Raw genomic sequence first — 25,815 nt, 5'->3', positions numbered from 1 at the left:
TTTTGATCAAATTGTTTATTTTCTGTTACTGAGTTACATGAATTTCTTATATATTTTAGATGTAATTCCTGAATATGTGCTCCCATTCAGCAAGTTGCATCACATTGAAAGGTATAAACATGTTGAATCACGATATTTTACACCTGAAACTCATATAACTAATATAATACTGTATACCAAATTTAAATTTTAAAAATTCATGGACTCAGTTGGTAAAATGTAAACCTAAGTGACCAACATAACTAATGTAGTATAAACAAATAGCATAAAACTCTAGTGTCAGATTACTCTCCATTTAAACATAAGAAAAAGGGACTTAGAAGAAAAGACAGAGAAGAGGGGCCGTGGCCACAAAGGAAGGAGTATATGGTGGGGGAGGGGCAGTCTTTTCTGTTTCAAAGTCTTTGCCTTTACCTCTTCCTTACTACTATGTTTGAGTGCTCATAATTGACCCTTCGATCCTGCCAACTTTGCTTGCCTTAGTTGATAAAGGTATTTATTAATACAACAATTTTGCAATGAGGGAGCTTAATTCCTATGGGTATGGCTGTTTAATAGCTTTACAGATGCTGAGTTCCTTAATGGTGGGGACTGTCCTCTACATCTTTCCACCCTCCACCCACTTTGTACTAGTGAAGGTCAGGTGCATGGTCTTTCTCAACACCTTTGTGAACTCAGTGAATGAAGTCATGTCTACAAACTCTACCAGGAAACGTATGGTGGTGGTGGTGGAAAGCTCTTATGGTCACAGAACTTTCTTGGTAAACAATATGGGCCCCTCCTTCAATGTGACTCTTTTGACTCCCTTGAAGAAGAAAAAATGCCTCTATCTTTCACCAGATTATCTATATTTCTATAGGGAAAAAATGTCTATTTTAGTAATCATTTTTAGAAGCTGTATTCTGTGAGGGTAGGAAGGATACTTTTTCTAAGACAAGGCTTGAAGTCCATTCATCTCTACAACCAGGGAGAAGAATAGTGGATGATGACCCACCCCCACGTGGTCACCTGGCTGGGGCTAGGCTGGACCTCCAGGCCAGACTTCCTTAGAACCAATGGATCTGCAGTTCCAAAGTTCTTCACAAGCTAATTAATAGAAGAAAATTGTTTGCTTTCTTTTCCTTCACTTCTGTCCTTCCTGTTACCGTTTGGTATAGTTAAGTTGTCTGGTATCTTACAAAATAAATGAATAAATTTAGCTCCTTCCTTTCTTCCTTCAAAAGAACATAATAAACAGCGCCTGTGGCATACCAACAGTTGGCTTTTAGTTGCTTCTCAAACATGAAAGCCAAATATTCTCTAGCACGTACAGCCCATGCCTGTGCATTATGTTCTAACTAATAAATGCTGTCATGATTGCATAGATGTGAGTATATTTGAGCTTAAGCTGTTCCCTGCGATAAACTATCGCATCTGAAGAGTGATACAACATTAATAAAGTAGCTGTGATGGTTTGAATCTAATTCCAGTGTTCTAAAACTCCCTGGTGACTGAAGTTGTTATATGGCTCTGTTTTAATGGCCTTATAATTATAATGGATAAAATGTAGGCAGTTTGTAGTTTGGAGGGTGCTAACTATTGAACTGATGAACCCCTTTAGCTTTTTCTTGTCTGGGAAGTTCTTTATATGTTCTTTGATTCTAAATGATAGCTTTGCCAGGTAGAGTAATCTCAGTTGTAAGTCCTTGCTTTTTATCACTTTGAATATTTCGTGTCACTCTCCTCTGGACTGCAAAATTTCTGTTGAGAAATCAGCTGATAGTCTTATGAGAGCTCCCTTGTAGGTAAATAACTGCTTCTCTTGGTGTTTTTAAGAATTTGTCTTTAACCTTTGACATTTTAATTATGATGTGTCTGGGTGTGGACCTCTTAAGAGTCCATCTTGTTTGGGATTCTGTGCATTCTGGACTTGTATGTCTATTTCCTTCACCATGTTAAGGAAGTATTCTGTCATTTTTTCACATAGGTTTTCTTTTTATTTCTTTTTTTTGTTATTGTTGACAATATTACAGATGTCTCCCATTTTCTCCTCCATTTATCCCTCTCCATCCAGTCCCTACCCTCCCCCAGGTCATATAGGTTTTCAGTTTTTTGTTCTTTCTCTTCTCCTTCCAGCGCACCCATGGTGTGAATGTTGGTATGCTTGAAGTTGTCCCAGTGGTTCCCTATACTATCCTCATTTTCTTTTGGATTCATTTTTCTTTTTGCTATTCTGATTGGGTGTTTTTTGCTTTTGCTTCCTTATCTTCCAAATCTCTGTTATGATCCTCTGCTTCACTGTTGATTTCCTATAATGTAATCATTTCATTTTATGTATTCTTCGTTTCTGCCTGGTTCTTTTTTATGCCTTCTAGTTCCATTTTTATGTTTCCTATCTCTTTGTTGGAGTTCTCACTAAGTTCATCTACTCTTCCCCTGAGTTCAGTGAGCGTCCTTATAACCAGTGTTTTGAACTCTGTACCTAGTAGCTTCTTCTATCTATTGTGTTTAGTTCTTTGTTCTGTTCTTTCATTTGAAACATGCTCCTTTGCCTCCTCATTTTGGCAGCCTCCCTGGGTTTGTTTCTACGTATTAGGAAGAGCTGCCATGTTTCCTGGGCTTGGTAGGACGGCCTTATATAATAGATGTTCTGTAGGGTCCAGTGGCACAGACTCCCTGATCGCATAGGCTGGGCACTCCAGGTGTGTCCCCTCCCAGGTGGACTATGTACACCCTCCTGTTGTAGTTGAGCCATCATTGCTATTGGCACTCCAGGCTCATGGGTTGTGAGGACTGGCCCTGACCACAGAAGTGGCTCTGTTGTGTAGGGGCCTACCCCATGAAGAAAAAGATAGACAAGAGCTTTTTTTTTCTTTTGAATTATTTCAGCCAATATAGTCAGGGGGTCTTATCAGGCATAGTACCTCACTAGTGCTGACCAGGAAATTCCAGACTGATTGGTTTAAAATTCCACTCTGGAAAAGAGTCTAAAACTCCACTTAGGTTAGGTATTAAGTCTTTTTTTTTTTTTTTTTTTTTTTGTCCTCACCTGAGGACATGCTTAGAGGAAGAGGCAGGGGAGAGAAAGAAATGCGTGTGAGAGGTAGCCTTCTGTACGCACCCCAACTGGTGATGGAATCCTCAACCCGAGCATGTGCCCTGACCAGGAATCGAATCAGCAACCTTTCAGTGCAAAGGACACTGCGTCACTCTACTGGACGACAAGAGTTTCTTGAAAGAACACAAAAAATGTGGCCAAAGCTGGGACAATTGGGGCAGCAAAATAAAGAATGATAGTATTGAATTGCAACCCATAAATTAACTTAATATCCAGGAGTCCAAACTGATTAAAAAACAAACAAATAGAAGAGAAGGGACAGCTCTTCCTTAAGTAGAATCCAGATAATAAATGTGAGAGGAAAGTGGGAAGCAGAATCACCATTAGGCAAACCCCACAGTAATAATTGTTTCAGACAAGGTCACCAGGTGGATGCTAAAATTAGTGGCAGTGTTTGAGGAGAAGAAGGATTTTCCTAGTCTCTGCACATTTCCCCCAAGATACTTATTTACTACAAAGGTAAAGATAGTCACTGCCGCGGAGAAACCAGCAGACACCAGTTTAACCAAGTGATCAAGGGAGACATCACCAGTAATAGACACACTGACATCAGGAACCCCTCCACGGGATGTGCTGAGAAGATCATTTGCGTAGTACTCTTGCTAAAAATGCCTCCCTTCATTCCAGTCATGAAAAAACATTAGATAAAGCCAAACTGAGGGACATTCTACAAAATAACTGTCCAATTCTCTTCAAAAGTGTCAATGCCAAGAAAGTCAAGGAAAGACTAAGGCGATAGTAACTGAATGCACTATGAGGTCATCTTGGACAGGATCCTCAGAAGAAAAAGGACATTAGTGGAAAAAATGGTGACATTCAAATAAGGTCTGTAGTTTAATTCATAATATTGTGTGAATGTCAATTCCCTGTTCTTGAGAAGTATACCATGCTTATGTAAGACATTAACATTAAGGAAAGTGGCATAAAGGATAAGAAGGGTTTTGTACTATTTTGTGTCTTTTCTGTAGATAAAAAAAAGTAGTTCAAAATTTTTAAAAAATGAAAGGGAGGCTTTTATTAATTAAGATTGCAACCATCTCTTTCACCAATGAGGATCCAAACTAACTTTAAAGCAGGTAAGGCAGCCAACTATCCTTTGTGTTCTTGCTCCTCACCATTCCTTTCCATGCCTTACGGCTCTCAATTCCACGTATTTCTAGACCAGTGATGGCGAACCTTTTGAGCTCGGCGTGTCAGCATTTTGAAAAACCTTAACTTAACTCTGCTGCCGTGTCACATATAGAAATTTTTTGATATTTACAACCATAGTAAAACAAAGACATATTTTTGATATTTATTTTATATATTTAAATGCCATTTAACAAAGAAAAATAAACCAAAAAAAATGAGTTCGCGTGTCACCTCTGACACGTGTGTCATAGGTTCGCCATCACTGTTCTAGACGAATGGGTCGAACTAACATCCTGGGCAAAAAGCTCTTTCCTTTGGGTCAGAAAAGACATAAAATGCGCCTCCTCTGTGTGTGGACAGTTTAGTTTTCAAGCTGACCAGGGCTTTATCTGGAATCACTTCTGAGACTATGATGCAGGCAGCAGCGTTTTTTTCCTTTTCCTGGACCTTCCCATTGCCCTGGGAAGCACTTTGAGCAGGACCGGAGGCAGCCTGTTTGTACTAACATTTTATTTTTGAAATGTTCAAGCATACAGAAAAATAGAGAGAATATAATAAATGTCCTGTCAACGTGTCCTTAACTGGACATGTACCCTTTCCAAGGGCCATCAGTGGTCCCTGTTCGGCATGGTGAGCATGAAGGTGGCCGTACCTGGCTTCTTTCATATTTATTTTTATACTCTTGGTATATGATGTCTTGTTTCTTGGCCACTTCATCCATAGGAGCAGCCGCTCTATTGCAGAGACCCCAAAAAAGATCCATCCTCTCCCCCACCCCCTTTGCACAGTGCAGATTGAGGTCATTTCTGGGATGCCTCGTGGAAGAGGGACCTCTTTAAATGTTCTGCGTTAAGCGCCCAAATTCAGCTCATGCTTGTACTCTAATCTCCAAATCACTTTTTGCTGTAGCAGAAGCTGAAATCATGTTTCGCAGATTCGGCTTCTGCGTTACTGGACCCTGAATGGCCACGGAGCCAGAGTTCTTCCACTTGTTCATCTGAGTTTTCCCATCAGTAACTCAGGTGGAGGACGCTCAGGTTTTACTCCCAATAAAGGATTTCAGCAATTTGGGTCATCAGGGAGTATTGCTCTAAATGGGTCCTGAAATGAGATGGATTAGATGCTCGTTTCCGGAGGGGAAGAAAGGTTTTTACACCTGCCTCCATGGAGGTGGGAGGCCACACCTCTTTGAGAGCGCGCTGCACGTGAAGCCCGCCAGGGGAGGGACATGCACTTCAGGACACCCGACTGCCATGCGTTTAGCCATCACCTAGCAGTGTTACGCTCAGGTATGACTTTATTTCCTGGTGGTGAGAAGGAATGCGTTTCTTGATCCAGGATGACAGAATGCAAGATGTCTACATGGAGAGAAAATGTCTTGTGTTACAAAGTGAAACAAAAAGAGACAACATTTTTATGTAAATAGAATGGAAGGTAAAGATTTCTGAGATGGTTCTTCGCCAACTGGATGGGGCAAAAGTAGGCTCACCGTTTTTCGTATGGAGAGGAATACAGTAATGAATAAATAGTCATACAAGGCTAAACGCTGTGTTTCACGTGCTCACAACCGCAAACTTACTTTTGCCCCACCCTGCATTTTCAGTTAAAACAGCCTCTTGCTGCAATCAAAAGAAGAGGAATACCCCTATGGGATCGCCTCTACTGCCATCGTCTTGGAATTGCTATTAAGAAAATATTATTTCACCACACCTCTCCATCTTTGGAGTAGAATTTATTTTCTGTAATTTTTTTTTTTTTTTTCAGTTCAGCTGCCATTTCTGGTTGAGAATGACATTATGGGTTCACGGGGATTTTGTGAGTTTCTGTATCTGGGGAGAGAAAAGAGAATAGGTTGAAGAAGTTTGGGGTCAGTATTACATTTTTAGTTCATGGTGATATTTCAAACACAAAGAACAAAACTAAAATGTGCTGTTTCTGCTGAGTGGAGATGGGAGAGAGTTCGTGCCGTATGGAGAAACAGATATGGCACTTCTCCGGGTGTTAGACCCTGGACATATAGCACGGCGCTGTCTCAAAGCGGGGTCACAAATGAGTCTCAAAAATGCATTGGTCTGTCCTCTTTTACAAGGTTCTCATCTTTCCTAATAAAGGTAGGTGGTAATCAAATAACTAGACTTTCTTTTCTAGACAAAGAAGCTAGACCAGTGATGGCGAACCTATGACACGCGTGTCAGAGGTGACACGCGAACTCATTTCTTTGGTTGATTTTTCTTTGTTAAATGGCATTTAAATATATAAAATAAATATCACAAATATAAGTCTTTGTTTTACTATGGTTGCAAATATCAAAAAATTCTGTATGTGACATGGCACCAGAGTTAAGTTAGGGTTTTTCAAAATGCTGACACGCCAAGCTCAAAAGGTTCGCCATCACTGAGCTAGACAGTAGCTTATAACCACTAACTGGTAGCTTATGACTCCATGAGTTATTTTTAAAAAAGCTAGCTACCATCTAATAAACTAGGAAAGCATCCAAATATTTTTTTAAATATATATTTTATTGATTTTTTACAGAGAGGAAGGGAGAGGGACAGAGAGTCAGAAACATCCATTAGAGAGAAACATCCATCAGCTGCCTCCTGCACACCCCCTACTGGGGATGTGCCCGCAACCAAGGTACATGCCCTTGGCCGGAATCGAACCTGGGACTCTTCAGTCCACAGGCCGACACTCTAGCCACTGAGCCAAACTGGTCAGGGCGCATCCAAATATTTTAGGAAAGCTTTTCATCACAAAGGTTTAAAATCTTTAAAAATTGTTTTGGAACTTAAAAGATTATACATACACACACACACACACACACACACACACACACATATGTGACGTGTATATGTAGATAAAACTTAAATGGAACACTTCATTCCTTAAATGCAGGACAGCAACACATTGATTATGCTTCTCAGAAGGGCTTTTACCATGGTGCACCCACACACATTTCCAGGCCTGAGATAATGAGGCCATCCCATGAATGTTACATGAGAAAACCAAGGTGAACACAAGAACCAAGCCTACTATTCGTGGCTGATGTAAAATCAGTGATATTTTATCTGACATCAACAGATATGAGCATCGAAGGTTACTGCCCTCTCAGTCGCCACGACCATCCCCAGTTAGTGACAAAGTGCGGTGCCGGAGTGTGGGCTCGCTGTAGGACAGGGCCCTGCAGCTGTGCGGCCTGCCTGGTGACCCCACCGCCTGGATCCTGGGGCAGTGGGAGCGGGTTTTTCTAAGACAGGTGTAATGGGTAACAAGAAGGCAAGTCCAGGCTGCCAGGCCAGGTCCTCTGTTGTTCCCGGAACTCAGTGTGTGCTGGACTAAAGGCCCCACAAACATGCTATAGACCAAGTATTCTCAGTCTGCTCATGATCCGAAACCCTGTCATGGACAGAGCTCACTCTATCTCTCAGCTGTGGGGTGCAGAGGGTCACACAGGCTCAGACCCCCTTAGCACGCTGGCCACACAGCCTTTGAAGGGACAGCTTTATCCTGACACCCAGCAGGTCTCAGGCTCCGTCTCGGCTGGATCCCCGCTGCCAGGAACCTCGGGGAATTCCTGGTGCGTGGATCGCGCCCTGTGAGCACTGGGTGTAGCATTTCTCAGAGCTGCCAGACGCCTGCATTGCTGCGTTCTCACTCTTCCTCTGGAAAGGAGGACTGTAGTGGGGCAGATTTCTGAATGAAAACCAGAGGAGAGTAACAGAAACCAAAGCCCCGCTTCATGTCCAGGACTTAAAAAGAGAGGAAAGGATTCACTTTTCCAAAACGTTTGCTTCTTAGCTGAGAAATAAATTTAATCTTGCATCTGATTCCCCTGGTTTTCCAGCCTCAGCTAAGGCAGAAAAGCAACCCATTGCATTATTGACCGGCCCCATGGGCCTGAGGTTAGGGGCGCACAGTTCCCTCTGCAGGAAGCAGGCGAGCCCTCCTTCTCGCTGCCAGGTTATCCTCTATCATTTTGCTCTCTTTCTGTCACCTTTGATATGGTAATGATTTTTCACAAGAAAAGCCTTTTTTTTTTGAGTGCTTAAGGAATTAAAGGTGAGTGAGAGGTGGAAGGTGTTAATAAGGATGGCAGTTTGTCATAAAAGAATAAATAAGTGCACCCCTTGGAGTGAAAAAAGAAAAGACAGAAAGGAAAGGGAGCCGAGTGGGAGGACAGCAGCGTCTCCGGGCAGAGAGAGAGCGGGAGCGTGTTCCTAACAGGCGGCTTCAGGCCCTCTTAACGCTGTGTAGTCGCTCTCCCTGCCGTCATTGATTTCCCTCTGCCCTCCGCAGACCCAGCTGCGGCTAAGCCTTGTGTCTTCCACGTGACGCTGAGCCGAATCAGATTTTCCTTTTAGTTGTTCGATCAAATTTCCCTTCCTAGAGCTTAGAAGGCACACTTGGGACCACATAGTAATTGCCTCCCCACACTGAACTGCTGATACCTTTATTGGATTGGCATAGGGTTTCAGAGGACTGTGTTTAACATGCAGTGAGCCGCAGCAATGCAAACAGCTCCAGTGTTTAAACAAGCATCCATTAGGCCCGGAAGCAAGGCGGTGCCAGCCCGCTGGGTGCTCTGTAGCGCTGGCAGCGGGAGGTGAGCAGGGCAGAGCTGGGCGCTGGAGTGGAGAGGGCAGGCGAGGAACCGGGTGTCCGCGAAGGAGCAGATTCTCCTCAGACTTGGGGAAGAGGGAGTGCAGGAGGGAGGGAGGCAGAGATGTTGTGGCTGGGGACATGTGCAAAGCTCATTAATATCTCATTATGTTAGAATTGCACTCTCCCCGCAGATCGGCGATAACATGTGCCATGCCAGAGGAAGGGCTCTGGGAAAGCAGCCCCCCCCCCCCTCCACACACACATACACACACACTTTTTTGCAAGCCCCAGCAAGCTGCAGACGCCTGTTTTGCACTGGGCGAGTGGCGGTGTGGAATTTGCGAGGGGAGGCAGTGAGAAAACCCCAGAGGAGCAATAGTGAGCAGCACTGTAGAGTGAAGTGAGACTGAAAACTAGTTTGTAAATAACAAAGTGCCCAGCTTTCCAGCGTGCCAGCAAGCCCCCGAGAGGGTGGAGAGTAGACTGGCGGCCAGGAAAGGGAAACTGGGTGCTCAGTATGAGCCCTCCCGGAGCCTGGCTGTGAGGGGCAGGGTGAGGGGTGGTAGAGGGACGAGCTCCAGATGCAGATCCAGGCCGCCCAGAGAATGTCTCTTGCCTGCTGAGCTTGCCCCGGGCGCCTGGGGAGGTCCCTGGGATCAACTGGGGTAACACAAGGTGGAAAGGAGAGAGGGCACAAATGAGGAGCAAAGAGGAAAAAGGACACGGGAAGCAGCCAGTGGGATTTGGGAGGACCGCATCCTTGGCAATTCCCACCTGCCCCGTCTGTGTGAGTGAGTGGAGCAAAGGGACGGCTATACCAGTAAAGCTGATAGAAAGAAGGTGGCGTGCAGGCCTCCCTCTCTTCACATCTGATCGGGGTGAGCCCAGACCAGTCCAAGCTTTGCCCCAGGGTTGAATCCTCCCACTGTAGCCCTGGCCCAAGCCTGAGCCCCGACCTCACTCACCCAGGCAGTCACCGCGGGCACTGCATCGCTGACATGGCCTCCTGGGAGGAGAAGTTGGAGCCCTGTTCTGTAGCAGTTATGCCTCCCCTGCCCTCCCGAGCCCTGTGGGGCTGCAGGAGCAGGTGTTTCTCTCTCCCCGGACAGGCATGGGTCCTCATCCATCAGGGGAAGGTAGGCGGGGGCCGCTTTAGCAAATAGTCACATAACAGGAGGTACCAAACACAGCAGTGTGGCCGGGGTCATTTGAAGGCCCAGAGAAGTAATTCATGTTCCAGTTCTTTGAGAATATCCCATTTCTGCTGTTTTGTCTTCAGGAGTTCTTATTTCTTCCTTGGCATTTTCTTTCTTTGAAGGGCGGACATTCAAGTTCTGGTTCTAGGATCAGTGGACACACACACACACACACACACACACACACACACACACACACATGTCCACAGAGATGTCACCCTCTGGATGCTCAGCCAGCCTCCTAGAAGCAGTGAGCAGTGAAGGGGCAGGTGTATTTGGTGAACGTCATCTAAAGTGACAAGGCCGGGTTTCAAGTACGGTTTGCGAAGACCTTTATGGTCACACTGTGTTCTGAAACACCATATTCCATAAAAACATGGGTTATCCATTAACTTACAGAAAGGCGAAGAAGTTAATGTCCTCATTGGAAGCTGCTTGTGTTCCTTCTGAATAAAAAATAAACGAGGGTCATCGCAGCCATTAGCTTGCTATGTACAACAGGGCTTGTAATGAACACTCACAAATAAATGCATTTGATGATCACAACCAAGTTTCTTTAGGTTAGAAAAACAGTCATGGCGCACCGTCCTGCTGAGAAACACATTTCACGAGGCTTCTGACAGTGTGGCCTCTATAGTAAAAATAGTACAATCCACGCTCCTGTGTATTAAGGTCTATTATTCTTTTGACGACGCAGCTTTGACAAATCAAGCAAGAGGCTTAAGAACAAAGCTAGGAAAGACTTCAATTGCAATAATTTCATAACCAATTTAAGAAAAATATGCCCTGTGGGTTACATGTTGACTTTCTCAAGCTTGATCTCATTAAAAAACAAAACCAACAAAAGAATGAAGAATTATGAGTCAGGAGCAGCAGACTGGACTTCTAGGGCCTAACTTCTGTGTTTCACAGCAGCCGCCCCCATGGCGGGATGTGCCGCACTCCACGGGATCTTGCCCTGTCCCCCCGTCCTTCCGGGTGGCATGAGTAGGACCCTCGCAGATGTGTGCTCCTCGGGCTGTTGTTTTTCAACATCTCAGCTCTTCCCATTTCTTTCTAGAAAAGAGAGAATGGAAGTGAAATTTCATCCAAACTTTCTGCATAACAAAAAAAAAATGATGGCCTCCAAATGGCCTGCTTGAGGAGAGAAGCAGAGAATGGATGATCCGGCAGGATTACAGCTGGAACTCAAATGGGATTCCACTTTCAGTTACAAAGAAAAAGTGGATTCCTCGCTCCTTTCGGGCTTTTGCTGTGAATAAAACTTAAAGAGAAATATCAGAAAGTCAAGGCTGAGATGGGACTTTCATTCCCTGTCCCACCCCCTTCTTCAGTGAGGACCATATCTAAATCATCCCAGATGGCTGTTCTATTTTTAAAGCTTTCCAGAAAAGGAGTTTCTGCCACCTCCTCAGTAACCCATTCCAGCATCTCCTGTTCCTCACTGCCAGAATATTGTATTTTCCTGAGAGCCCTCAGAGGCAAAAAAGACACACTTTCCTAGATTTAGGGACCTGCTCTTCTTCCTCTCTAGGTTCTTACCCCACCATGCACATAAGGACACTTGGGGGTATCAGTCTGTCTTTCTCTCTTCAGGGAAAAAGATTATTTTCTCAAATCTTTATCTTTAAATTTCATGAGTGAGCTTCGTGGGGTTCAATCCAAAATTCTCTTGAGGGCCTACTGTGTGCACAGCCCTGTCCTGGAAGAGGATGAGGCCTCAAGTAAGCCTATTCATGCTTTCAGTCTAAGAGAATAAGGTCACCCACGACCCCGAGCTGACCGTCTGTCCTGGAGAGAGGTGTTCTTAAGATCACTCGTTCATTCTTTCATTCCAGAAATACTTTCAGACCACCAGCTTTATCTCTGTGCCACACACTGGACACAGACACATTCCTGAACCATACAGACCAGGTCCTTATCGTCAAGGAGCCTACACTCGAACCGGGGAAGAAGCCACTTCCAAACCAAAAATAAGAAGCACGATTCTATAAGTCATGATAAGTGGAAGGAAGAAAATAAAACAGTAATGTGATAGGGTATGGGGGGTGGGCAGTGGCTACCTGAGTGAGGCAGGGTAGCCAGGGACAGACTTACTGAGTTGATACTTGAGCTGAAGCTTGGAGGGAGAGGGGGAGCTAGAGAAGCAGGTTGCACAGAGGACAGAGGTGCAGGTGCAGGTGGAGAGGAGAAAGAGAGCAGGAGAGGCCAGCATGGCGAGAGTGCCGTGGAGACGGGCGGCGGGCAGGAAATGAGCACGGAGACACCAGGTCACCCGGCGCCTTGTAGACCAGGGTTACGAGTTTGACTTTAAGAGAAATAGGAATCCATAGAAGGACTTTAGGTAAAAAGACATGCCCTGATTCATGGTTTTAAACTCTTCCTCTGGATGTTGGTGGAGAATAGATTGGAGGAGAGCACAAACGTCCAGGGAAGAGAGGAGGGTGGGTGAACCCTGGTGGGAATAGTGGAGACTCAGAAAAGGAGGTCATGGGAGGAGCGTGTGCTGAAAACACAGACACAGCATTCCATGCATAGGTGCACCCATTTTAAGAAAACAAAATACATAAAAATAAAAAGTTAAAGAATGTGATTATTCCCTTTATAAAGTCATTTGCCACAAGTTATTAGAACGGTCTTTGGCTATAAATTTTAATAAGAGATATAAAAGCTTAATTAGACCATGGAATTGGAAGGAATTGTAGAGGTCATTTTCTCTACCTTCCACCCAGTAAAGAATCCCCTTTACAAATTCCTGACACATGAATGTGCAGCCTTGGCATGAAAATTCAAGGGACAGGAAGCTCATTAGCCTCACCAGACAGCCCTTTCTATTTTGAATCTCTCTAATCATTTTTATTTTTTTATTAAAAATTTTAATATTGACATTATTGAACATGTTCCCCTTTTTAACCCCCCCCCCCATTGCCCACCTCCCCCCTGCCTCCCCTTCCCTTGGCCTTCACTAAACTATTATCTGTGTTCATGGCATATGCATATATTAGAGGCCCAATGCACGAAATCCATGTAAGGGGCTTGGCCCTTGCTGCCCTGGCTTTGTCTGGAAGGTCGTCCAGATGGTCATTCCGCTGTTCGGCCGTCTGGTCTAATTAGCATATTACGCTTTTATTATTATAGATGTTCCTTAGCTTCCCTTCACTTCTTTATCCAGTTACCCCCGCTCCCTCCCCTCAGGCACTGGCCAATCTATTCCATGTATCCATGCTTCTGGTTCCATTTTTTTCATTAGTTTATTTTGTTCATTAGATTCCCCATATTAGTGAGGTCACATGGTATTTGTCCTTCTCTGACTGGCTTATTTCGCTTAGCATAATACACTTCAGGTCCATTCATGCTGTTGCAAAGGGTAAGAGCTCCTTTTTTTTTTTTTTTTTTTTTTTTTTACAGCTGCATAGTATTCCATAGTGTAAAGGTACCACAGCTTTTTTTATCCATTTATCTACTGATGGGCACTTGGGCTGTTTCCACATCTTAGCTATTATAAATAACACTGCTATGAACATAGGGATGCATGTATTCTTTCTGATTGGTGTTTCTGGATTCTTTGGATATTTTCCCAGAAGTGGGATCACTGGGTCAAAAGGCAGTTCCATTTTTAATTTTTTGAGGAAACTCCATACTTTTCTCCACAGTGGCTGCACCAGTCTGCATTCCCACCAGCACTTCATGAGGGTTCCCTTTTCTCCACAATTTCGCCAGTAATTGTTGTTTGTTGATTTATTGATGGTAGCCATTCTGACAGGTGTGAGGTGGTGCCTCATTGCCGTTTTGATTTGCATCTCTTGGGTGATTGCGCAGAGGGCATCATGATCTTGAGCATCTTTTCATATGTCTATTGCCCATCTGTATGTCCTCTTTGAAGAAGTGTCTATTCAGGGCCTCTGCCCATTTTTAATTGGATTGTTTGTCTTCCTGGTGTCAAGTTGTGTATGTTCTTTATATATTTTGTAAATTAGGAATCTAATCATTTTTAGAAGTCCCTCCTTAGATAGTTCTCTCCATAACTTCCAACCATTGATCTCAGGCCCATATGCTGGAGCTGTATAGATTAACCCTTTTCCTATATCAGGAACCATCAACCATTTAAAGAGAAGTTGTGCCATTCCTACTCCTCAGCTCTTCCCTTTCTCCAGCAAAATGGCCTCAGCGCCTTCACCTGGCTCACAGGATATGGTTCTGGGGCCTCCTCTGCCATGGTCCTGCCCTCTGCCTCGTTGCTGCCCGATGAGGATGATGACTCCAGAGTCAAGCCCAGCCTTCCAGGTGATGCCAGTGTAGAACATGCATATGTCTTCCTGGATCTAGAGAACGTATGTTCATCAATGCAACCTAGAATGGCAAGAGCATGTGGCTTTGAACTTCAGTGACATCAAAGCTGCTTATAAGACAGATTCCATACAGTCATTTGTTACTGGTAAGCTGAAGGAGAGTGGTTCTTCAACTTTTGAAGGATCATGAACCACACTGAAAATCAAATAAAAAGCTTAGACCCTCTTTCCTGAAAGGAAAAGAGAAAGGGGTTGGGGGGAACGGAGAGACACCTACCCACAAAAGTCTGCATACAATTTTTTAGGGTTCTCAGAGATCTAAAAATTCATTTTTTAATGTAAACCTCCCATTTAAAAAGTCAGCAGTATCCTAATCATGGAACCATGCTTCTGTCATCTAAAACTATGTATTGGCATTATCTCTATAACATTTCAGATGCTTGTGAGCAGGTCCTGTTTCCTAGAAGAAGTGTGCTCCTGTGGGTGCCTTTGTAGTGATGTCCCTGGAAAGTGGTCATCATTATGAGTAGTCATGACCATGGCTCACGTGGGCAGCATGCCATCGCCGACACCATCCTCTGTAGGATCTGACTGGGGCTGGGTTAGTGGCCAATATATATTTATACCTGAGCAACTGAGACAACTGCAGAACGGTAGTGAGAAGGTGTGAGAGCGCTACAGCCGTTCTAGGAAACCCACTTTCAGATAGTACTTCCTTCTATGCCAGCAACCACTGTGGAGAAGGAGCAGTTCCGAGGCTTTCTTCCCTCTTTTCTGTCTCCTTTCGGAGCCATGCTCACTTCTGACTAGTTGGGAAATGAGGAACACATTCCAAGCACAAGTGGAGAGGCGTGTAACGGAAAAGCACAGGCTTTGGAATGCAAATCTCAACTCCCTCACACTAGCTGCGTGACCTTGGGCGATGTATCTAATCTTCCTAAACCCCTAGTTCCTCATTTGTATAAGTAATGTTTATTACCTTGCAGGGTTGATTTGGGAATTAAAAGATTGTGGATTTGCCTGGCATATAATGGACATACAACAAAAATTGCTTTGTGCTGATAACTTTGAGGAGAGCCTAAATTATTGGGGCCAGTCTGGGTAACAGTAGATTTTGTCCACAGGACTATCAGCCTGACCCTGGTTTGGATCTGGATCCCTGAGGGACTCCATAGGAATTTCTGCCCTCGTCCCCACCCCTTATCACCACCACCATTTTGCTTCAGATAAGGAAGTCAGAGTGTGTCCACCTTGACCCCATCCTCCATGCGAGGTATCATGTCACAGGGACCTTCAGAGTCTCCAGTTTCCCAAGGGCACCAGACCTAGGTTGCCTTTGGCGCGCGCGTGCTCTCTCTCTCTCTCTCTCACACACACACACACACACACACACACACACACACACACACACACACACAGCTTTCTGCGATGAAGCAATGTGGGGACTCAGCAGGTAGCAGACCTCGATGGTACTTCGCACAGACAGTTCTGAAAGAATCCTTGGTCCAACAACACTGAAAACAGAACTTTTACTGGGGAGGGCTCATAATGCTCATACAGATTCAACAAGACACTGTTTGAAGGTTAAAGTTTAAAAACTGAAATGGGGCCAGCTAACTTCCTCGCTCTGAGTCATCAAATGTAGGCTAGACTTGGTCATCCCCCTTTGCTAGTAAGGAAGCTGGTTTAATTATCTGAAGGAAATTAACTCGGATGGTTTTGCAACATGAATCTGTTTCCAAAGAGGGGCTGGATTTTCCCTTCCTGTGAGCTGATGGTCATACAGCAGTTAATTCCGAGGCTGTGCTGGCACATTAGCCGTTGATGCCAACTGACAAATGTAATATTTTCCTGATCGAACTCAAAAGCCTTTCTCCTTGTTCCTGGAACAACTGAGAACAAGTAATAAACTATCCAGAATGATTTTGCAACATGGGAGTCGTTTGCATGTCTTTGTAATATGGAAGTCAAACACCTATTCTCAGTAAATATAAGCCTCCCAATTGACTTAAGGTAATTGAATGATTTTAGATTTATTGTGTACCTACTTTTCTCCTCAGCCACCGATTCTAAGCGGGCATAAAATCACATCAGAAAACCTGAGTTTTGATATTTGATTCGAGTTGGCTCATCTGAGTTCAAGCCAAACTGTGTAGAAATTGGGTTATCAATTCCAGACCCAGATCCCTTTGTCTGGGAAACCTCACAGTCTCCAGTGAGCTGCAGGTAATGTCTTTCTTCAGGTGACAATCTGGGGCAATTCTGAAAAGGACACGGAGAGAAGGATGCTTTTGACTCAGTTCCGGTTTGTTCCATTTCTCTTTTTAACTGATTTGTATACTATGTATAATTTTCTTTTCCCAATTAGTTTTGCATTTCCCTAATTTAGTTCCAGCTGTTTGTTGTGCTTCGGCGCAGTGCTGTTTGCTTAGGCGTTTTGCTGTGTCCTTTTCTTCCCCTGCCCTTAGTTTAAAGGAGGTCTAAGCTCACGGTGTAGCTATATATCTGGAGAGACCTGCCACCTTTACAGGATTTACTGTGGTCATTTTCTTTCTTTTTTTTTTTTCTTCCCACAATATGGTTCTTTGTGCATTAAAATCAAGGTTCCTGGGGCTGGAGGTAGGAGCAGGGCATGGAAGCCTGGCCACATTATAATGAATAATAATAATAACTGTTGTGAGCTCTTACAGGCAGCCTGTGTCTTATTCATCTCTGTGTCCCCAGCTTCTCGCATGGGGCCTGGTGCACAGATGATGCTCAGTGAGTGTGTGTTGAATGAATGAACTGATTTTTGCAAATCCCTTTACAATTTATAAAGATATTCCACATAGCAACATGGGGTGACTGTTTTCGAGACCTCAACAAAACCATTTCCTCCCTCATTTCATTATGATTGTGAAATTGCTTTGGAATTTTGGAACACGGATACTTTTACTGTATGCCTTTCATGAAAAGCCAAAGTCTAAATGCCTTTTTCTTTTTTTTTATTTAATGTGAGGGGCTGAGAAAGGGAGGGAGAGGAGAGAAGAGTTTGGATACATTTCTTGTAAAGAAATTTAAAATTTTCATTACCTCTGGATTTTTTTTTTCTTCACAACTGAAGCTTAGAGCTCTTTTCCTCCTCTTTTAGTAGGATGTGGGTGACTTTTAACGAAAGCAAGAGGTATGTTTTAAAGGGAGAAGAGCTTAGGCAGCAAAGGACAGTCTTTGTGTTTGTTGTTATCACTTACGTTGTGACTTGGCGGATGCTCAAGGTTGTTCTGCTTAACCAAATAGTCCACATGGCTTCCATGTCAGCCATAGCTGAGCTCCCCTTCCAGGGCACACCAGCCAGCCCCTTCTGTTGAGATGGTCTGAAGGATTTGGCCCTTGCCTCACACTGCAGCGATGGCAGTGCTGACCTCACGGGCCCCAGGCTCTCATAGCCTCGGCACATCCACCTCTGGAAGAGACTCACCCATGGGTCCCTAACCCATCAGCTTTTTTTCTCCAGTGGCTTATTCTGTTGGCACTCATCACCTTAATGCTGACTTTTTCCCACAAAGTAGGAAAGTAATTGTGCTACTATTTTCCTGAAATCATTGGCACTTAGGACAAAGATGAACATCAGCAAAAGCAGACAAATTTAGCCATTTTTAAAATGAGAGAAGTCTTTGATTTTTACAGGGGAAGCAAGAGTCATACTGAGGAGTCTAATCCAGAAAAAAATAATGAAGGGCCACATGTGGGTGAAATAAAATTCAGAAGAACTTCCAGGTAATGACAGAGCTAAGGCATGGCTTGCCCATGTCTACTCCACATGCTCCTTCCCCAAGGTACTGAGAGGTCTTTTACCCTCTTAGTTCTTGAAAACATACAGTTTAGCATGTTCATATGCATGTCCCATCTGTGTCTACGAAAGAAAGAAAACCTTTAGTAAGGACTATGCTTCAAAATAGGACTTACATTGACTAATTCTATGCAGACGCCCCTGACTGAATGATAGTCCAAACTGCAATTTCGACTCCACGATGGTGCAGAAGCGATCACATTCAGTAGAAACTGTACTTTGAATATTGAATATTGATCTTTCCTGGGCTAACGATACCTGGAACGATGCTTTCTCGTGATGCTGGACAGTGGCAGCTGGGTGATTTTGCCCAGCTGTCGGCTAATGGAAGTGCTCTGAGCACATTAAGGTAGGCCAGGCTAAGCTATGATGTTCACCCAGAAGACCAGGTGTATTAACTGCATTTTTGGCTTATAATACTTTCAACTTAGAACAGGTTAATGGGGACATAACCCGATCATAAGTCTGGATGCACCTGTATTATCACAGTTTGTCAGAAATCATATTGCTCATAGGTGGGACGCACCTTAATTCAGAAATGCTCATTTTGGCCTTGGTGTGGAATGACCTTGGCTTGTTGCAGATTTATACCCTGCAGGTGTATTAGTTCCTAAGGCTTCCATAACAAAGTACCACAGACTGGGCGGCTTAAAACACCAGAAATTGACTGTCTCACAGCCCTGGAGGCTAGAAGTCCAAAATCAGGGTGACACCAAGGCCATGCTCCTCAGACTCTGCATGGAAGCCTTCCTCGCCTCTTCCTGAAGGTTCACTGGAGTTCTTTGGCATCCTGGGCTTGCACCTGCATGACTCCACTTTCTGCCTCTGTCGTCACTTGGTGTTCTCCCTCTGTGGCTCCATGTCTTCACATGGCCATCTTCTAAGGATGATGTCACTCATGTTGTGTTAGGAGCCCACTCGACTGCTGTATGACCTCATCTTAACTAATTACATCTGCAGTGACTCTACCTCCACATAAAGTCACGTTCTGAGGTCCCGGGGGTAAGACTTCAACATGTCCTTTTTGTAGGAATGCAATTCAGTCCCATAACAGTAGCCACACCTTTGCTTCTGAGCCCTAAGAAAGTGTCCCTGTCCCTCTTTTATAATGGACCAACTCTACAGAACCTTCTTTCACTTCTTTCCTCAGCCCTTGGTCTTTCCTCCTCAGCAGTGTTTTTCCCTTGGAGGTGAGGTCCTTGCATTGTCATCAGTGAGAAAATGGAAATTATTGGAGCCAAACCACCCTGTTACACACACACACACACACACACTTCACATCTCAACATATCTCTTTCTCACATTTGTCTTTAGATCATTTTTTTGATGGCTCAGATGTGCCATTATTCGTTGTCTCAAAAACAAATATTTCATTGGGAATGTATAATGGTACGCCCACTATGGGAAACAGTATGGAGGTTCCTCAAAAAACTAAAAATAGAACTACCTTATGATTTAGTTATTCTCCTCCTGGGTATCTACCCAAAGGAATCAAAAGCAAGGTCTCAACAGATTTGCAAGCCCATGTTCAAAGCAGCACTATCCACAATAGCCAAGGGATGGAACAATCCAAATGTCCATCAAATGAGTGGCATATATACATATCACAGAATATTATTCAGCCTTAAAAAGGGAGGAGATTCTGACACATGCTACACCATGGATAACCTTGAGGAGATTATGCTAAATGAATAGTCCAGTAATAGCAAGACAAATACTATATGATTCCACTTATATGACTTGCCTATAGTAATTAAATTCATAGAGACAGAAAGTCAAATGCTGGTTGCCAGGGCCTGAGGGGAGGGGGAATAGGAGCTATTTAGTGAGTATAGAATTTCAGTTTTGCAAGATGAAGAGCGTTCTGGAGATGGATGGTGTGGATGTGATTGTACTTAATACCCTTGAACTGTACACTGAAAATAGTTAAGATGGTAAATTTTATCTTATGGGTCTTTTACCACAGTTAGATATTTCTAACACAATTTTTCATCTTCCTTCCTTCCTTCCTTCCTTCCTTCCTTCCTTCCTTCCTTCCTTCTTTCCTTCCTTTTCTAGAGAAACCTTTACTTTATCTCCTGACATTCAAGCTATGATGCCTTTTTTCCCTCCTGATTGTCCATACAAGATTTCTTATACAGAAGAGTCACACCCAATATCTCCATTCTTCACTATTTGCTTCTGTTACTGAGACAAAACCTGGCATTCGTTTGCAGCACAGTTCTAGAGCTTAGTTATCCAATAAAGTAGCCACTAGTGGCATGTAGCTATTTTAAATTTAATTAAAATTAATAAGATTTAAACTTCAGTTCCTCGGAAGCACTAGCCACATTTCCAGCACTCAGTAGTCACATGCGGCTAGAGGCCCATGTGTTGGACAGTGTACATACAGAGCACTTCCATCATCTCAGTGAGTCCCATTGGGCACACAGCACTGTCCTTGAACAAGGATTCTCGAAGTCATGAGAATCACCGTGGAGGCTTGTTAAAACACAGACTCTGGGCCCCACCCTCAGAGTTCAGGAAGCCTGGTGACTGGCTAAAGAGTGTGCATTTCTAACAAGTTCCCAGGTGATACTGATGCTGCTGGGTGCCCGAGAGGACCCCCGCTTACATCCCCAGTGAATTGCTCTGATACTAATCTGATGGTCTCAGTTCTCACTTCAGAGCTGCAACTGACACTGGGAATCTGACCACACATTATTCTTCATTTTGTCCTGCTTTCTTGAAAGTGCTTTATTTTGATCTCTCACTGATACTCTTTCTTTTTCTCTGCCGACTTCTCTCATATAATTAACAGGACCCATCTCCAACTACACGCTCACTTTCTTAGGGAGTTGTTGCACTTCCATTTTTAGGACACCTCATATGTACGTACAGAAGATGCTCAAATAAACATCCCCTTATTTCTAAAGTCCTATCTTCAGGTTGGTGGAATATACCACTGCTCTTGGACACGATGATGTTAAAAACTGAGCTGCTAAGTCTCCGCCCTCTCTGGGCAATGAGCTGATGCTTCCCGGATTTCTGATAATTGTTGCCGTGAATTTCTTTAAATGATGGTGAGATGCTTGCATGAAACGCTCCATAGAAATGACAAGTATTGTGTATACCTGTTCATTAGATATTCATGCAGTTAGAGAAGTCACCACTGCAGTAGGCTGAGAGATTTCCTTAATGCCTTTCCTCCTGGCGACCAGCTGTTTTATAGACTTAATCTGCTTAATCCTGTCCATGAGATATAGTAGGGGGTCACACATGACTATGCCCATTTTCAAAGTAAGAATTGAGATACAGAAAAGTTTAAAAGAGTACCAGTCACAAAACTGGCTATATTTCTTCCAGGAAACGCCAGCTCCAGCGCATGGCTGCCATGCTGAGCCCCTAACTCCCATGCAAAGCCCCACTGTTAGAGAACACTCAGCTTCTGGGTTTCAAGCATAAAAAGAAATTGCTAAATGTGATTCAACTTGTACTCTGCATAATGTGTTTCTGTGACACTTCATAGTAATGAGATAATTACCATGGGTACAGTATTAGAGTATACATATTCTGATAAGTTGCAGCTGTAAGAAATCAGTAATGGACATTAATCATTCCATTTCATTCCTTACGAATCTCAGACTAGAAGTTAAGCTGCAGAGTTCCAACAAACCTAAAGGCGAATTTTATAGTCATCATTTCTGCCATTTAGATGAAGACTTTATGAATACAATAGACTCTCCCTAATTTAAACTAATGGGAGCAAACAGCTGCCTGAATTGAGAAAAATCTGAATTGAAGTCTAGTAGTAAATATATACTACATGCAATATATTTAAAAGTAACAGCCGCAATTCAGAGTAGGCTATCAAACTGTTAGTAAATAAACATCCTGGGGGAACTACTTTAATTAATATATGAGGAGAATTCATAATACTTGTATCAATTGTTTATTTAAATTTGAGTCTCTTGAGTCCTTGAGTTCTTGAGATCTATTTCTGTCTTAAGTAGGTTGAGCATTCTCTTTATAATCTTTATTATACCTATTCTTTCACATGGTAAGCTCCTTTTTTTGTACATAAGGATAAATATCAGGTTGGCCCTTAGCCAAGTTACAGCTAAAGGCAAAATTAGCAGGAATTGAATTAACTGGGTTTTACGACACAATACATATAAACAGCTATAGCTAAAAAAACTTTTTCATGCTTTCAAATTTAGAAATTAGTTACATATTTTTGAAAGGTAAGAGAAAACCTAAAATGCCAGTTGGTTTATCTTCCAGCTATATCTATATGCACCTAGCGAGATCATACAACTCTAGGGATTTTAGAAATTATTTTGTCCAGGTAAAAATGAAGGTAGAGAATAGTTGACTAACTTTCACGGTAGGCAAAGCTTGGTCAGGAGAGAAGTCATTCCAGGACTTAGGGCTCCTGACTTTGAGCCTAGGATTAGGCCCACAACTATCAGCCTCTTCTAAGTCAAACATGCAGTAATGAATGCCCAGGAAAGGTAGGCAGCTCCTACTTGTAACCTGGTCCAGCACCTAATGCACAAGCTAGCACATCCAGGCTCTTCATGTACTTCAAGGCCATTTAATTAAAACCATTCATGGTGGAGATGGAGAAGAGCCATGCACCGCTCTATAAGTTAGTCAGCCTGGCCAAATTGTAGTCACTGTTAGAATGGAAGCATCACTGTTGTCAGTGTCTGACAAGTGTTATGCATAACAAAGGTATTTTCCCATAGACACGTAACAAAATGAAAACATGTAACAAGCTCTGAATCTCTTTGAAAGAAGGGGTCTTGTGCACCTTTCCCACCCTCCGCACCCTGCTTGGCCCCTGACACCGCGTAGACCGCCGTAAAGTAAAAAATTCTCTTACACGAAGCACGTAGTTTACACAGTTGGGTTTCTGTGTTTTTAAGACGCTTGTGATTACAATTTAGGTGTGAGTTTCCTTCCGAACTCACTAAACCAAGAAACCTTTGCAGAGGACTGTAATGAACTCTTGCTCTCTGACTTCAGATGAGGATCTTAGTTACTCAGTGACGACCTGCCAAGTCCAGCTGTCCATCTGAGTTAATAGTGCCTTCCAGGGTGGTTTTGCAAGTGAGTCATTGATTTGAATCCAGAGTCCAAATAGAAACTCTGTTAGAGCTGGAACAAGCCTGGAGATCGGGTAGCCCGGCCCCCTCATTTTATAACTGAGGAAACGGGGTCCAGAGAGGTTAAGTAACTGCTGCCCAATCACATCATTAAGTGTGTTTAGTTGCTGTGCTTTAGTGAGATGGGGACAACGCCACATGCATATTTTTGCTTTTCAAGTTCCTGACATTTTCTGTTGTGTACACTCAGGGTATTTTTAAATACTGATAAGCATGCGAATGCAAACCTTATTTAGTCAAATCTGGCAGGGTGGGCTGTGCTCAGTGAAACCTATTGCATTGCCTTGCTTGATGCCTTTATGTCCAGCTCTTTTTTTGATTTACGGTGTTTAACTGGACAAAGGGTAACAACATATTTATTGCAGTAAAAATCCTCTTTTCTTTTACATAATTAAAAAAGATCCCTCTAAAGTCATTTACTTTCACAAATACACACACACAAAAAATAGTTTATCTTGAAACTGAGACCAAGGTGAAAAAAATTCTGTCCCAGGGGAGTTTTAGAGAGCCGCAACCATGCAAAAATAGGCAGTTACAAGAAAATACTATGCAAACTTAACTATAGCATTATAATGGAAACTGCATAAATAATATCTGGATGGCTAGGTAAGAAAGATAAAACCACTGAAATACATGCTTCTGACTCTACATTGTTACAGTACATTTACAGTGCACCACAATTTGAACAGAACATTGGCAAACTCTGAACCTGTTTCTGGCACAGTGATTTATTGCATGGGGCAGGGGCCATGGGGCCCGAGCAGGAAATCCTGACCATCATTCCTTGGGCTTCCTCTGAATTGTGTCACTGCCCTAGACTCTCTGTGTGTCTCTCTGAGGTGGATTATCCCTGTAACGTAACACATACTAAGCCTCAGGGAACAATAGTCATTATTCAGAGCCTCCTACATCATGACAGGCTCCTTCTGCCGATGCGGAGTTTTGCTTAGAGTCATCTCCAACGACACATCTTTGCTGATAGTTAAGGGGTAAGTGTGAAGTGTATTTTGAATTTTGGGTTAAAATTGAGAAACAAACACTTTTAAAAAATATACATTGTTGCCCTGACTGGTGTGGGTCAATAGGGTAGAGCCTCATCCCGAGCACCAAAGGGTCACTGGTTTGATTCCCAGTCAGGGCACATACCCAGGTTGCGGGGTGAGTACAGAAGGCAACCAACTGGTGTTTCTCTCACATCGATGTTTTTTTCTCTCTCTCTTTTCTCTCTCCTCTCTCCCCAACCTTCTCCCTCTCTCTTTAGAATCAATGAAAAACGTATCTTTGGGTAAGGATTAACAAAAAAAAATTAAAATTATATATAGTTAAGCTCTGGACCAAGTAGCAGTTGTTGAGCTAACTTGCCTCAAGACCAAGCCTGTGTTGTATTGATTTATAAGTCAAGGATGGCTTTAGCTATTTGCTTAGTCAGCCATGCAGGAATGATAGTGGGTCATGTTATGGACTGGATCGTGTCCTCCCCCAAAATGCCTGTGTTGAAGCCCTAACCCTCAGGGCCTCAGACCATGACTGTATTTGGAGGTAGGCCTTTTAAGAGGTGGTTAAGTTAAAATGAGGACACTAAGGTGGCCTTAATCCGATCTGACTGGTGTCCTTATAAAAAGAGAAAGTTTGGACACACATGAAGACACCAGGGATGCACCCACACCGAGGAAAAGCCATGTGAGGGCACAGAGAGGAGGCACCATCTGCAAGCCAAGGAGAGAAGCCTCAGGAGAAACCAGACATACAAGCACCTTGGTCATGGACTTCCAGCCTCCAGAACTGTGAGAAAATAAATGTCCATTGTTGTTTCAGCCACCCAGACTGTGGTGTTTTGTTATGGCAGCCGGAGCTGGCTAATACAGATCACCTCAAATATTTTACCTTTTGCAACCCATTTCTATCATTTTCAAATCAGAAGTTAGCATTGCAAGTGACCATTATGCCTGTCTTGCCTCCCAGAGCCTCTGGATAAATCCAAACTTCTTCACATGGCAGACAAGCCCTTCAGGACCTATATAGCTCTCATTTCTCAGCGCTTCCCCTTGCACTCTGGCTCAAGCCAAGGGCATTCACCTAGAAGCCACACCTTCTTCCTCCTCTGGCATCTTCACCTCAAGGTGAATACTGCAAGTCTCAGCTTACATACAGTCCCTGCAGGAGGCCTTACCTCATCTGGACTGTGGCATTCCTCCCCTTTGTGCTCCCACAGCACAGGCACCCTCGTCAGAGCTCACCTGCTGCTTCCCCTCAGCTCCGAAGGCTCTTGAGGTCAGAGACTGAATCTGATTCACTGGTGCATCCTTGGTGCTTGGTATAGAACCCGGCACACAGTTGATGTTCTGTTAGCTGAATCAAAGCATGAACACATTTGTGCAACATAGTCCTTCAAAAGAGTCATTGAGTGCCTCATCTGTGTAAGACACTGGGAGAGGACAGGGATACATTTCAAGCAGATTAGTCTTCTTGGGCTGCCATGACAAAGTCACAGACAGGGGAGTACTGTGAGGGGAGGCTTAAA

General features: G+C 43.5%; 1 protein-coding gene across 2 annotated transcripts in view; it reads left to right on the top strand.

Moving 5' to 3' along the window:
- The window catches only part of MAML3 (mastermind like transcriptional coactivator 3), a 387,866-nt gene that overhangs the window by 193,541 nt on the left and 168,510 nt on the right, over positions 1 to 25,815 (top strand). The gene's annotated exons all lie outside the window — the stretch shown is intronic.

The sequence above is a fragment of the Myotis myotis genome, unplaced genomic scaffold (genome assembly GCF_014108235.1).
Source record: "Myotis myotis isolate mMyoMyo1 unplaced genomic scaffold, mMyoMyo1.p scaffold_m19_p_6, whole genome shotgun sequence".
NCBI lineage: Eukaryota > Metazoa > Chordata > Mammalia > Chiroptera > Vespertilionidae > Myotis > Myotis myotis.
This window is presented reverse-complemented; position numbering and strand designations above follow the sequence as displayed.